Source organism: Eriocheir sinensis, unplaced genomic scaffold (genome assembly GCF_024679095.1).
Source record: "Eriocheir sinensis breed Jianghai 21 unplaced genomic scaffold, ASM2467909v1 Scaffold658, whole genome shotgun sequence".
Lineage (NCBI taxonomy): Eukaryota > Metazoa > Arthropoda > Malacostraca > Decapoda > Varunidae > Eriocheir > Eriocheir sinensis.
The window spans coordinates 86,980-102,500 of NW_026112007.1; the positions used below are offsets into that span (position 1 = coordinate 86,980).

General features: G+C 41.2%; 1 long non-coding RNA gene across 1 annotated transcript in view; it reads left to right on the top strand.

Annotated features, from left to right (window-relative positions):
• LOC126993717 (uncharacterized) overlaps positions 1–15,521 on the top strand; it is a 32,229-nt gene that overhangs the window by 4,891 nt on the left and 11,817 nt on the right. Inside the window, exon 2 of the long non-coding RNA XR_007748198.1 lies at positions 4,159–4,424. This is a non-coding gene — a long non-coding RNA (uncharacterized LOC126993717). The remainder of the gene's footprint in view (positions 1–4,158; positions 4,425–15,521) is intronic.

A 15,521-nucleotide genomic window follows, 5' to 3' on the forward strand; every position in this document is an offset into this window, starting at 1 on the left:
CGATATATGGGGTGTTATATAACTTCACACTTTTTGTTATCACGGCTTGCTCGGCTCCAGGGGGACAGATAAGGACGCTGAAGAGAATACAGTTGGGGTAACGTACACTGAAGGGAGATAAACACATAAAAACTCTTATTCAAGCATTTGTTCTTTCTCTTTTCCCTTTCTTCCTTTACCTCCTCTCTCTCCTTTCTTTCCTTATTTTCTCTCTCAATATATTTTACTTCTCTCCTTTTCCTTCCTTACCAACTCCTTCCTTTCTTTTCTCTATCAATATCTTTTACTCCTCTTCTTTTCCTTCCGTACCAACTCCTTCCTTTCTTCCTTTCTTTTCTCTATCAATATCTTTTACTCCTCTTCTTTTCCTTCCTTACCAACTCCTTCCTTTCTTCCTTTCTTTTCTCTATCAATATCTTTTACTCCTCTCCTTTTCCTTCCTTACCAACTCCTTCCTTTCTTTTCTCTCTCAATATCTTTTACTCCTCTCCTTTTCCTTCCTTACCAACTCCTTCCTTTCCTCCTTCTCTTTCGTTCTCCTTCTCTCTTTTACCTTCTCTTTCGTTCTTCGCATCTTTCCTTCCTTCTTGCTTCCCTTACTTCCTTCTTTCCTTCCTTCCCTCCTTCCTTTCTTCCTTTGCGTGTAAAGACAAGAAGTCATAAAACAACCGTAATGAAAAAAAAAAGTAAAGAATAAATCCATCATAAAAAAGAAAGAGAACAAAATCGATCTTTTCACGACAAAATCTTAATGCTTTTTTCTGTTTCTGCTGCTAATCGTTGAGAGCCGAATCATAAAACAATTCAACCTGTCCTCAAGGATCGCAAAGGAAACAGTAGTGGCGCAATGAACACCTCCGTCGACCCATGAGCCAAGTTCGTATCCTTCCTTGTCCCCACACTAGACACGGTGAAGATAAGTGAACAAAAAAAAGCACCCGTAAATAATCTATGGGTATTTAGAGACCGAGATAAAGAACATGAGTAATCCCGCACGATAAGGGACAGATGATAATTCGTGTAGGTCGTTCCACTGTCATTACCTTGCGTCGAGAACTTAAGTTAATTACGGACCCTCATTACCTTGCCTTGCTGTCTGTTCCTCGCTGTACACTGCGGAGATCTGTCTATGTAACGGCTTTTCTTTTTTTTTTTTTTTTTTTTTTTTCTTTTCAGTGTTCGATTCCTTAGCTGTTCTGTGTCTGTTTTGTGTTTCTCGAATGTTGTTGTTTTTCCGTCCAGAGTTCACGTAATGGATTTTTACCCTCTGGTCATTTTTCTTCCCATCACTTGTCTCAAAAAAAAAATCCTTAGCTGTTGTGTCTATTTTGTGTTTCTCGAATGTTGTTGTTTTTCCGTCCAGAGTTCACGTAATAGATTTTTACCCTCTGGTCATTTTTCTTCCCATCACTTGTCTCGAAAATAAGATTACCAGACGTTTTCAATTCTAGATCGTTCACAAATGGTTCCTGCATGATTGAGAACTCTGAAATTGACCTCTGTTTTGCCTACTCATTTCTGCTTTCTTTATCGGAGCGGAGTTTCTCTTATATATTTTTGCCCTTGAGCTGTTTCCTTTACTGCAAAAGAAGAAAAACTCGTCATGTCATTATATTTCACACTGCCTTCTCGAGCCCAGTGTTGACAGAGGCGCGAAACGTGTGGCGAGAAAATAATCGCTAACAAAATGTTATGAAAATATATACGGAAAAAATACGACTAATAATTCCAATAAGGTTTGTTTTGTTACATGAATCGATCTCCAATGATGATGATGATGATGGCGTCAATATTGATAATGAAATAATAACGCACACACACACACACACACACACACACACACACACACACACACACACACACTCTCGACATCCTTCAAAACAACCTCGCTGATAAAAAAAAAGAACTAGAAAAATGAAGTGAAAGTTTTAAATTACATGAACGAAAAAAAAAAAAGAAAAAAAAAATACAATAGAAATGCAACCCTTGAAAAATCGTAAACAACAAAAAAATAACAACAACAACGCTCACTAAAACAAAATATATATACATAAATGAATAGAGAGAGAGAGAGAGAGAGAGAGAGAGAGAGAGAGAGAGAGAGAGAGAGAGAGAGAGAGAGAGAGAGAGAGAGAGAGAGAGAGAGAGAGAGAGAGAGAGAGAGAGAGAGAGAACAAGCATCAAGGTCAACGTAATGGTGTCACCTGATCCCCCCCAGGTTGATAATTACCATTCCTTTTACCTGACACCTGAGTCACTAACACGCCCACCACCACCACCACCACCACCTCTACCACAACTACTAATAACTATTCCTCTTTGATACCCAACACCATTCCCCCCCCTCTCCCCCTCCCCCACCTTCACCATCACCACCTCACGCCTACCTCCATACGCTGTCCAACTCCCTAGTGCAAGAGTTAACAAGTGCCATCATTCTTTCATCTCTATTAGTGGGGCATTCGATAATAGTCACGTGCTCTATATAGTTTTACCGAATTCCAATGAGTTACTTTTTTTATGTGGTGAGTGTTGCGAGGAATCGAGATCTTATAAGTTGTTTGGTGTTCCCTTCCGTTTTTTATGTTAGGGTATTGTTGCCACCACCACCACCACCACCACCACTCCCGAAATTGACCTCTTTTCGGCCACCTCCTTAGATTCTTTTTGGGAGCAGCGAGTAGCGGGCTTTTTTTTATTATTGTTTACTTTTTTTGTGTGCCCTTGAGGCTTGAGCTGTATCCTTTGTTGTAAAATAAAATACCACAATCATATTCCATTACCATTACCATCACTAACCCATACCATTCACACACAATTAAATACCATACCTTCTACAATATCACCGCCACCATCACCATACCCAACACCACCATTACTACCATTGATGAATGATGAAAGGTGGTGAAGGAAACACGGGCTAGGGAGCGAGTGTTTACTCCTGACAAGTTTCGCCTTAGTGGGCTTCTTCAGAGGATGGGTAAGCTGCCTTATATACAAAAATGAGGGAGTTGCGTGACTCGGACCTCACTATCCGCCACTCCCTCTCTGGTCCTTGACGGCCACATGTGCTGCTGCTTTCGCCCACACTACGTCGCCTGTTCGTTTGTTATTGAAGGTGGTGAAAATAGATTCATAGGCCTTCATGTGTTGTCTTGAGATGTTTTCTCTTAGAATTTTAGCCTCGTTCCACTTCGGCAGGTGACCTTTTTCGTCTACATGGTTTACTAGAGCACTTTTTTCCCGGTGGTGTTCAAGGTCAGCTTTGTGCTCTTTCAGCCTTGTTGCGAGACCCCTGCTGGTTTCCCCGTAATATTTGTTGTCGCAACCGCTGCAGGGGATCTCGTATATAACGCTCTTATTATTCTTGGTGACCTCGGCCTTCTTGATCACTAAGTCTTTTGCCTCTTTGCCCGCGGTTGTCACAACTTGTATGTTTGTACCGAATAGAGTTCTCCTGAGGTTGTCTGTCAGGTCCGAGTGCGGCACCACCAGGTATCTTGTGTTGTCATTTTGTTGTTTGCGGCGGATGATCTTGCGAGCTTTTTCTTCTGCGATGTAAAGAAGACCTTTGGGGTAGCCTAGCTTAGTGAAAGTTTTTCTTATAATATATATTCTAATTCCTCCGAAAGGAATTCGAGGCTGCAGATTCGTAGCGCTCTCAGGAAAAAGCCTATGATTACACCCGTTTTTGTTCTCTTGCTATGAGCGCTGAGGTAGTGTATGAAGTCGTTTTTATTGGTGGGTTTCCTCTACACTTTGAATTTTACGGTGCTTCCCGATCTTATTGTCAGTGTGTCCAGAAACGGGAGTTGCTTGTCTTTTTCATTCTACCGTGAATTGAATCTATTCAGGAGTAAACACTCGTTCCCTAGCCCGTGTTTCCTTCACCACCTTTCATCACTTGTCATACTGTTTACTACCATTGCTACAACTTCACTCCTTCCATACACTACTAAACCATGCCATTAACAAGCACTTCAATCCCGTACTATCTACCATTTCCACTCCTACCACCACCATTACCACCACTATTATCACTACCACCATCAACCCATCCCATATACCACCAGCTCATACCATCAACGAGTCTTTTAATCCCATTCTCTCTACCATTTATTTAATTGCCTCACTAACACTATTCACTTCTTTTTTTAGGCAAGGATACGATTCAACACCCCGACAAGGACGACCGAAACCTGTGAATATACCTGGAACGGATTAAGCTGAGGACATGTGGGATAAAGGGGAGAACAAACATCAAACAGGATCAAAACTACGTGGAGGGAGCTAAACACACCCACCCACCCACACACACACACACACACACACACACACACACACACACACACACACTCACCTGTCAGACCAGCCCCAGGTGTGTTCGAGTCCCCGTCTGCAGTGATGAGAAGTAAGCACACGAGGTAAGCAATTGTCAATATTTTCGTGTCTGATGAAAGCTCGCATGAAAGCCACCGTGTCTAGATTAACTTTTCCCTCCCCTTTACCTTCCTTTAGTGCTCTGTTTTCTGTTTTTGAAGGTGGAAATGTTTAGTTAATATACATTTAGATAGATTAAATATACGCTTCTGTTTCCTCTTTTTTTTGTGCTCCGTTTCCTCCTTATAAAGTATGAAATGCTTAGTTAATATACATTTAGATAGATTAAATATACGCTTCTGTTTCCTCTTTTTTTTGTGCTCCGTTTCCTCCTTATAAAGTATGAAATGCTTAGTTAATATACATTTAGATAGATTAAATATGCGCTTCTGTTTCCTCTTTTTTTTGTGCTCCGTTTCCTCCTTATAAAGTATGAAATGCTTAGTTAATATACATTTAGATAGATTAAATATACGCTTCTGTTTCCTCTTTTTTTGTGTGCTCCGTTTCCTCCTTATAAAGTATCAAATGCTTAGTCAGTATCCAGTCAAATAGTTAGAAGTAATAATTTATGAATACACTTCGTTATTCATCATCTCCATGTAAACAGGTGATTAAATAATTGCAAGCGTGAGGAAATATCTGAATTCAAGAAAGTTCGATTCGCTGTGACGTCGAAAGGCTCTTATTCCTACTTTGGTGAGCTACAGAAACTTAAAAATCACATCATTCTTCACTTTCTCGAGTTCTCGCAAAGTGTTACGCTCAAGACTTAAAAAACATCGGAATTCGCGGTGTGATTCTCTGTAATGTTAAAAGGCTCTCATTCTTTCTATGGTGAACTACAGAAACTTAAAAATCACATCATTCTTCACTTTCTCGAGTTCTCGCAAAGTGTTACGCTCAAGACTTAAAAAAAAACATCGGAATTCGCGGTGTGATTCTCTGTAATGTTAAAAGGCTCTCATTCTTTCTTTGGTGAACTACAGAAACTTTAAAATCTCGTTATTCTTCACTTTCTCGAGTTCTCGCCAATTGTTACTCTCAAGACAAGAAAATATCGGAATTCGCAAAGTGTGATTCTCTGTAACATTAATAAAGGGGTCTCATTCCTACCAACGTTGCCAGATTGTCGTACTCATGCAGCCGCTTATATTTCCCGACTTCCTACCCCCAAACTGTCTTCTGGGCTCCAATAACGAAACTCATTTATAGTTATCGTTTAAAGAGTTAGATCCTGATGTTTCTTGGCAATAGTTAGGCGTCAGAAACCGGTAAATACTATGCTCTGAGTACGATAATCTGGCAACGGTGAATTTCCTACCAACGTTGCCGGATTGTCGTACTCAGCCGCTTATATTTCCCGACTTCCTACCCCCAAACTGTCTTCTGGGCTCCAATAACGAAACTCATTTATAGTTATCGTTAAAAGAATTAGATCCTGATATTTCTTGACAATAGTTAGGCGTCAGAATCCGATAAATACTTGGCTCTGAGTACGATAATCTGACAACGGTGATTCCTACTTTGGTGAACTATACTGATAAAGAAAAAAAAATCACGTTCTTCACTAAATCAAGTTCCCGCTCATAAATACTCTCAAGAATTATGAAAAAAAGTTGGAAAGTTTCGTTTAGTCGGCGCAACATCTGTGGTCATATGCCGGAGAGAGACAGGAGGGGGAAGGAATTATAGGAGAAGGGAACAGACCCCAGGAGACGGGACACAACCCCCGATTAATACCTGGTACCCATTCACTGCTGGGTGGAAAGGGGCGTAGGGTATCGGAATCAAGAATTATGAAAACATCTGAATTCGAGAAGTGTGAATCTTTGTGTATCATCAAAAGGTTCTCATTCCAACATTGGAAAGCCGCATACAAATAAAAATTACGTTCTTCTTTTATCTGTCGAGTTCTCGCTAATTGCTTCCTATCACTCCTCCTACATCGCTATCTGATATACGCTAGTCACCTCCCAGTCATGTGTTACTGCAACCCTTAGTAATTTCCTTAACACTTATCACTGCCATTCACATCCGATAAGATAAAGAGGAAGCAATTACACCGCTCAGTCTTTGACACCTCTCCACCAGTTTCACAATTTTACTCCGGTGATAAATCTGAGTTAAGGTCAACGGACAAGTACCCAAAATCTCTGGACCAGACAAAACTTTAATGCAGAATCGATCAAACCTGACTTTACTTATCCACGAAACATCAACTTAATTCCTAGCCATGTAAGGTTAGACGAGCACACTTAGGTCGGTATCATAAGACATTTTCGCTTCTCACATCAACTATTTCTAAAGGTCAGAGAAGTGATCAGTCGAGTTCTAACGAGTGTTTCTTTAGGCTCATGGTACTGAGGAAGGGTTAAACTACCACAAGGGTCATAAAACTACTCCTGGAAATGCCCTAAACTCATATGAAAGCTTTGGCAAATATGTGAACTTGGAAGACGAAATGTTTTAAAATACGAGCCTTAGTAAAACTCCTACGTATGGCGAACGAGCTTATGCACAAAATATATCCAGGTAAATCAAACTTATCTACACAGAATCGATCAAGCCTGACTTATACACGAAACAACAACTTCTAGTCCTAACCATGTAAGACAAAACGACATACCCAAACTCCTTCCTTGTAACCGTACACGTCCGTTATTATCCCTGGCACACCTGTAATTATTTTTCAACGTTCAGGTGTAATTCTAACTTTTTCAGGTAAGGGACGTAGCATTAATTGAATATCGAGCTGAGAGATAAATTAGCGAATAAAGTTATATGAAACTGACAGGTGTGTGTGTGTGTGTGTGTGTGTGTGTGTGTGTGTGTGTGTGTGTGTGTGTGTGTGTGTGTGTGTTACGATACCTGATAAGAAAAGGAAAGGAGAGAGAGAGAGAGAGAGAGAGAGAGAGAGAGAGAGAGAGAGAGAGAGAGAGAGAGAGAGAGAGAGAGAGAAGGGGAGGAGAAACAAGTGAGGGGTGGAGAGAAGACATTAGAGGAGGAAGAACTGAATTAAAGGGAATAAAGTAATAAATAAGAACACTTGTCATTTACTTTTTTTTTTTTTCTCCTCCTCCCTGACCCTTCCAACCTTTGCACCCTTTACTTAGCTCTCACACGCAGGCCCTTCAAATGACAACAGTTCCCCTCTTATCAAATTCCTACACACTCGCATCACAACATTTTTCGTCCTGACTCATGTTCCCAAAATTGAGCCGAAGTTCCGAATTCTGAGTCACTTCGGGTTCTCGTCACGACAATTTTTAAAGGGATGGAGGAGATTATTAGTTACATTATCATGGTTATGTGTTGTTTTCCGGAAATGGAGCAAATCCCTTATCAACGCATCACACTAGACTCATTAAAACACTCATGACAGACCCAAGAACTTGTACGCGAGCTTTTTCGAACACATGTATTGGGGCTTCGAAATGCTGCGCTGACAGGTGTGTGTGTGTGTGTGTGTGTGTGTGTGTGTGTGTGTGTGTGTGTGTGTGTATGAAGTTCTCAACCAACTTTACTTTTATATTTTTTGTAACGTTCAGTATAGAAGCAAAAAAAAAAAAAAAAAAAAAAATACGTCTTGAGGTGGAGAAAAAATACGTCCAAGGAAGGGAAAAAAAGGGAAGAGGGAAAAGTACAGACATGGCGAGGAGAAATACGATGAAGAAAGGGAAAGTAAGTTGCAGAGAGAAAGGCAAAAGACAGAAGTAATACAAGTGGTGGATGTGAATGAAAGGGAAAGTAAGTAATAGGTGAATGAGGGCAAGAGGAGGTGAGAAAGGAAAGGTTCGATGAAGTGGAAGGCAAGTGAAAGCGAATGGCAAGCATGGAGTGAAGAGATGAGGGACAGGAAGGAGAGATGGAGAGAGAAAGAGAGCATAAGGGCGTGAAGGAAGGGAGGGAGAGAAGGAGGGACAAAAAAGGAAAAGGGAGAGGAGGCGTAGATGGAGGAGGAAGAGTGAACGATGTGAGAGAAAAGAAGATAGAGGGGAAGGAAGATAGAGGAAGAGATGAAGGAGGAGGAAGGGATAGGAGAAGGTAAAAAAATAAGTGATGGAAAAGTGTAGGAGGAAAAATGAACAAAAAAAGGGGAGAATGGGAGAACGAAAGAGATGAGATGGAGAAAAGGGCGGAGCAGGAGGAGGAGGAAGGACAAGGAAGATGAGGAGACAAGATAGAGGAAAGGCCGAAGGAGGACGAGCTAGGAGGGGAAAAAAGAACGAGAGAACACGAGATTGAAGAGAGGGAAAGGGATACTGGAGGAAGCAAATAAGCACGAAAGGGGAACTAAGGAAAACGATGAGGAGGGGAGAGGAGGGAGGGAGGAAAGCGTTCTACCCTGCATCTCTCCCTCCCTTTGGTCCTGTTTGTGTTCAGGAAATGAGGCGTTCACTTTACTGGCGTTTGTTCAGGCAAATATCCGCTCGGGGAAATGTGAAAAGCTACGATGCATGAACGAGGAGAGAAAAGATAAATCCATCCCTTTACATCACGAGATTGCCAATGGAAAGGTGGTTAGGGCTCGTCAAAATGCAAGTAGTAGTAGTAGCAGCAGCAGCAGCAGTAGTAGGCATACCAAATATAATCACATAAAAAATATAAATTCTACAGTAGCTTCATACAAGTAGGAATCATTGTATTGAGGAATAAGTTTCGTATCTGTGGCCGTTGCGCTGACCGTACATAGCCTACCCGTCGCTCCAAGCCACAGATACATATCTTATTCCTCAATACAATGATTCCTACCTGTATTCAGTTATTATAGAGTATATTTTTTTATGTGATTATATTTGGTATGCCTATGTGAATGAGCTATGTAGGAAATAATGACGGAAAGTGTGCATTACTTTATAGACAGCCTACTATCATCGCCTTCAGTGCTCGTTTTGCAGGGCCCGTTCTCCCTTGAAAACTTGCAGTATTATGATTGTACTTTGTTTCTTAAGTGATGTCATTGATTGTTTAAGTAGTGTCGTTATTCAATTAAGTTTCGAATATTTTTTAATCATGAAAGAAGCTAGATTATCTCAATCATATATATTTGGTACGTGTCTTTGATACAATCTATGATGTCATCAACAGCCAATCAGGTGAAAGGGGAGCGGAGCTTAGCCAGAATGGGGAGGGGCTTCTCGGTGCAAATTGGCCAAGCTAATTTGGGCCGACTATAGTAGTAATAGTAGTAGTGGTAGTAGTAGTATAGATCATCATAGTTTAGTAGTACAAATAAGCAGTATAGATTATTATTATTAGTATTAGTATTAGTATTAGTATTAGAAGTAGTAGTAGTAGTAGTAGTAGTAGTACAGATAATGTAGTAACAGATCATGCTCACTCTACTACTGTGTCTATAGCCTTGCGGAATATGATCTCTGGCCTCATCATTATCATATGTGGCGAGTATGTGGTCGTGGCTATCAGGATTAACCTCTCAAAATTGGGTTAACTGACCACATCGATGCCACAGGGACCTGATCACAACCACGTTGTGTAATTCACCACGGCCTGATAACGTGGTGGACTCGTAATCGCCAGCAGGTACCCTCCCGACATGAGCAAGTGCCCGTTATCGTCGATCTCTGGGTACTGCCAGGACCTCACACACCACACCCCATCTCCCTTGTTCAAGGGGGGACAGTAACCACTCCCAGTCAACAGAAATAATCCGGCCTGAGGTGGCTCGAACCGCCGCCCTGTCAGACGGTGAAGCGTGGCAGCGCAGCGCTCTACCAGTAACGCCACGGTGTGTGTGTGTGTGCGCGCGCGCGGATAGATAACTAGACTTACAGACTGACATACAAATAGACAGAGATAAAGAAGAACAAAGATAAATATAAACAAGCACAAAGAAAAAGAGAAAGCAAAGAAAGAACACTAATAAACAGATAACAATAAAGAACGGAACTGCGAATATTTAAAAAAACAGGCGATACACACAGCACACAAGAGAGGGCGAGAGTGTGCACGTACATACATACAAACATACAAACACACATACATACATACATACATACATACATACATACATAACACACACGTCCGTCACAGCCGCGAACATGACTGAAGGTGAATAGGAATGAGCGTCAGGAGGGCGTGAGTGAAGGGACGGGCACTCTCTTCACTTTCCTTTCTGGCTTACTCCGCTATGGAAGGATGGAAGGATTAGAAGAAAGCATTAGTAGGATTGATTGTACGGACTCCTGCTCTCCACTCGGCTCGCTAAACAATCACGACGTTATCTGTTTGTCCTGTCCTAACAATCGCTTTCTTCAGTAGTATTTTCGTTTGTTGTACTGAATAAACGGTGTAATATTTCCGCTTGTCCAGTGCTAACATATATTTTCCTTATTATATTCGCTAAACAATCACGTTATCTGTTTGTCCTGTCCTAACAATCGCTTTCTTCAGTAATATTTTCGTTTGTTGTACTGAATAAACGGTGTAATATTTCCGCTTGTCCAGTGCTAACATATATTTTCCTTATTATATTCGCTAAACAATCACGACGTTATCTGTTTGTCCTGTCGTAACAATCGCTTTCTTCAGTAGTATTTTCGTTGTTGTACTGAGCAGTGTAACATTTCCGCTTGTCCAGTGCTAACATATATTTTCCTTATTATAATCGCTAAACAATCACGTTATCTGTTTGTCCTGTCCTAACAATCGCTTTCTTCAATAGTATTTTCATTTGTTGTACTGAGCAGTGTAACATTTCCGCTTGTCCAGTGCTAACATATAGGTACTTTCCTTATTATATTCGCTAAACAATCGCGTTATCTGTTTGTCCTGTCCTAACAATCGCTTTCTTCAATAGTATTTTCATTTGTTGTACTGAGTAGTGTAACATTTCCGCTTGTCCAGTGCTAACATATACTTTCCTTATTATATTCGCTAAACAATCGCGTTATTTGTTTGTCCTGTCGTAACAATCGCTCTCTTCAATAGCTTTTGTTTTGTTGAAGGATGAAGTATTTCCGCTTGTTCCCTACTGACACTCTCTTTCTTATCTTCACACTTCAAAGGATGACGCATTTTACGTTATCCGAATGTCTCAGTTTCCTCTTTTTCGTGAACGCATAGAATGTCGTACGATGGTTTGAGTCTTACGTGTTGAGGGTGAGGTGTGCCATTATTTTTGTCTTATGTCTTATGTCTTATGAAAAAAAGAAAGGGATGTCAGAATTGTGTTGTGTCGCTAATCAGTCACAGTCTACGTTATGTTATCTGCTAAATAGTAACCTAATATTATGGTGTGATTGTTTGTTTGGTTATTACGTTGTACTTTAATGTCAATAAATGGGCAGAATCTCCTCCTTAATCACTTTCTTCAATACTTTTCCGTTTACTTTATTAAACGATGAAATATTTCCGCTTATCCTGTAGTAACAAACATTTTTGATCATTTTATTCACCTGTCAGAAGGATGGAACATTAATACACTTGGGATTTCCTTATACAATTTCCTTTACCTCATCATTTCCCCGACGGTATTTCCTTCCACTTATTCTGTTGTGTCTGGCCTTGCTGTGTGTGTGTGTGTGTGTGTGTGTGTGTGTTGTAAAAGGATTGGCGTAGTTAATTTCACAGAATCACAACTCGGGAACGAAAGTTGTTTATGAAGTTACGACAAAACCTTTCCTAGAACACACGATAGAGAGTCAAAGCGTGGAAGCCAATTACGTGGTTAGCCATTTTTCAGCGTTTATTAACAAGTATTTTGCAGGTTATTTCTCTCTTTTCATTCACTTTCCTCCTTCATCCTTTCCTCTATTGCGTGTTATCTCCTTCCTTCACTCTTCCCCCCTTCTCCTCCATCCTTTCCTACATTTTGTCTCCTCTCCTTCTCCTCCTCCTCCTTTCCCCTCTTTTCGTTGTTTCCTCCTTCACCCTTTCCTCTATTGTGTGTTATCTCCTTCCTTCACTCTTCCCCCCCTTCTCCTCCATCCTTTTCTCCATTATGTCTCCTCTCCTTCTCCTCATCCTCCTTTCCCCCCTTTTAGTTGTTTCCTCCATCCCCCTTTCCTCTGTTAAATATTCTCTCTTTCCTTCATCCTTTCCCTCCTTCACCCTCTCCTCCCCCTCCTCTTTCTTTTCCCTCACCTCGTTTACTATTCCTCCACCACCGTTTCCTTCATCTACGTCATTTTTCCTCTCCCTTTCCACGGGTTTATGTATCAGGAACAGCACAATCACCTTCGACCCGAGTTGCTACGTTAACATCAATTCCTGGGACTCTTTGACTGCATAATCTACCCCGGTTTGTCATTTCGCAGGTTCATGTTACAATCCCTTGCGGTAAGTCATTGTAAAGCGACAGTCTCTTGCAGGCTGTTGCTTTGCCGGGTTTAGCATTAATATTCCACCCACAAGGCAAAGTTTGATATTCTCTAAAGCTAAATAGTAACCTGATATCTGATGTGAATGTTTGTTCGGTTATTACGTTGTACTTTAGTGTCAATAAATGGCCAGTACTTCCTCCTTCCTGTGACTTGAACTCTTTCAAAGGGTGACTATCAAAAAACCTCTCTGACCAAAAGTGACCATTCATTTGTAAATTTATCCTGGCTTCGTCTCGTGGGAGCAGTGTTACGAGCTTCCGGGTGAAGGTTTGGTTCAGGTCGGAAATCGATATTTATCAGGATATGAGGAAGACACGCGGAGCAATCATTTCACCTGTTGGCAAAACGCTGCCGAAAGCCGAGCGCAGTGGAACATCTTTTACTATTTTTACTGAATATATTTGAAGAAACATTATCCACGCGGTTTTGCTAACCTATGGCTGAGGACGCAATACCTGTTTTGTATTATCTTTTCATTTCTTATTTTAAAGCTTCTGGACTTATATTTCATCCCAATAGAATAATCGTACATGAAACAACACCCCCGCACCTGGTGGCTGCTTCGTGGATCAAGCGCCACTGGTTTTCGCATACGTGGAGAGGCAGCGTCGCGTCAGCGTGGCGACTCGCGGTTGGGATTAATCTGTGTTATATATTATCGTGTGCTTTTTCGTTTGTATTCATGATTTATTTTGTGTATAGGATGGGTGGCATCGACCAAACAAAAAGGAGAAACAGGAAGGCTGTCCTGGGAAGGGAAAGAAGAAAGAGAGCGAGCGAGCAATTGATGTGTTGAACCTGGTGAGGAGGCTGGCCGATCAGCTGATCCCACCACGACACTCGCATGTGACTCAGGTGTGCCAACACCTGCACATAAAAAGAATTTACTATTCTTTAGTAATGAATGATTTCATGGACCGTAGTGAATGAAGATGAGTGTACGTCTCTTACTGATAAGAGAACATTAGAGGATGGTATTTTCTTGCAAAATGTATTTAAGGCGTGTGAGTGCTCAGTTGAGTGTACGCTTGAGCTCTATGGTGCGGACATGGGCCCAAAAGTGATGGTGAAGTGCGAAACACGTGATCTGGGCGTGCTTAGAATGAACCGCGAGTCTGTGCATCCCAGGAGCGGCAAACTGAGACATTACTCGGGCACAATGAGAATAGTGCACACTCGCATGCTGAAAGGAGTCTCTTTTGCCAGTGTACAAAAATACTGTAAAATGGTGAAATGGAATAAAAGACAATTTTTTTTAGTATAAACGTCTACTGGGTGCTGTCCCCTGATGTGCTGCAGCGGAGCATTAGAAATTGAGGACCGTGGCTAGAAACACTACTGAAGGTGGAAAGTGGCTCACCCTTGGTAAAAAAAAAAAAGTATTCTTTGAAAAATGCCACTGGGCAGAGGCACCATACTTCCGCTAATACTTTTGACAATATTGACTTAACAACCATAAACACAGATAAATATAACTTTGAAAACGTTGCTATCCATGTATAACGAGTTATCTATTTTTTTATTATTAGTATTGCTTATCAACTTTGTAGAGGGAGGGTCTAAATTCCATGGTCATCTTGGATTTGCGATTTACAATTTATTTTTTGTGCACATTTGCTATAATTCGTCAAGTAATTCTTGCTCTACTTGAATTTATCATTTTCCATTAGAGAATGCTTAAACAATAAAAATAATCAGATATTGTTTCTAAGCTGAAAACTCGATTATCCGGCAGACTATATTTACATTTCTTTTAACGCATGTTGTGGAAGACGTGCTATTAGGAGTAAAAATGTATACGAGCCTTACCTTTGCCCTCCCTTCTAACACAATGACGTGACCTTGACCCACATCCTTTGCCGTGATATTAGTAAAAGAGAATGTCATTATAGGAGTAGAGTCTGTTATCATTGGTTAATATAATATGAATACCAACGTTACTTCGGTCTATCTACCTGACCCGCCCGGCTATACCCCTACATTCCTGTCTGACAAAATATAAATTGATTGGCCAAAAAATAATTAAGTGAATCAAGCCATTACTCGGAACTCATAATTGATGTCTATAATTATTGTTAACGAGAATCGTTCCTAAATTGCACAACAGCCAGTTGACTGCTTACAATTAAGCAAATGGGTAAACAGGCAAGCTTGCAATACACACACACACACACACACACACACACACACACACACACACACACACACACACACACACACACACACACACACACACACACACACACACACACACACACACACACACACACACACACACACACACACACACACACACACACACACACACACACACACACACACACACACACACACACACACACACACACACACACACACACACACACACACACACACACACACACACACACACACACACACACACACACACACACACACACACACACACACACACACACACACACACACACACACACACACACACACACACACACACACACACACACACACACACACACACACACACACACTTGGATACCCCGTTGATAGAGAGAAAAATAAAACGAGCCCCCGACACGCGAGGTATAACAAAGTGGCGGCGACGGATCATAGAACAAATTCTCGGTGAATAATGAACGCTGCGAGGGTGACGCCCCCAGCGACGGCCGTGGATCGATCGGAAAATAAACACTCAAGGGAAGAAGGAAGGGAACGAAGGTCGAAGAAGGCGGGAGGTAGAAGCTGAACTAATATACAGACATTCAGACAAGCCATCAGCAGTATATCACAATAAGGATCAATTTCGTAGCTTCA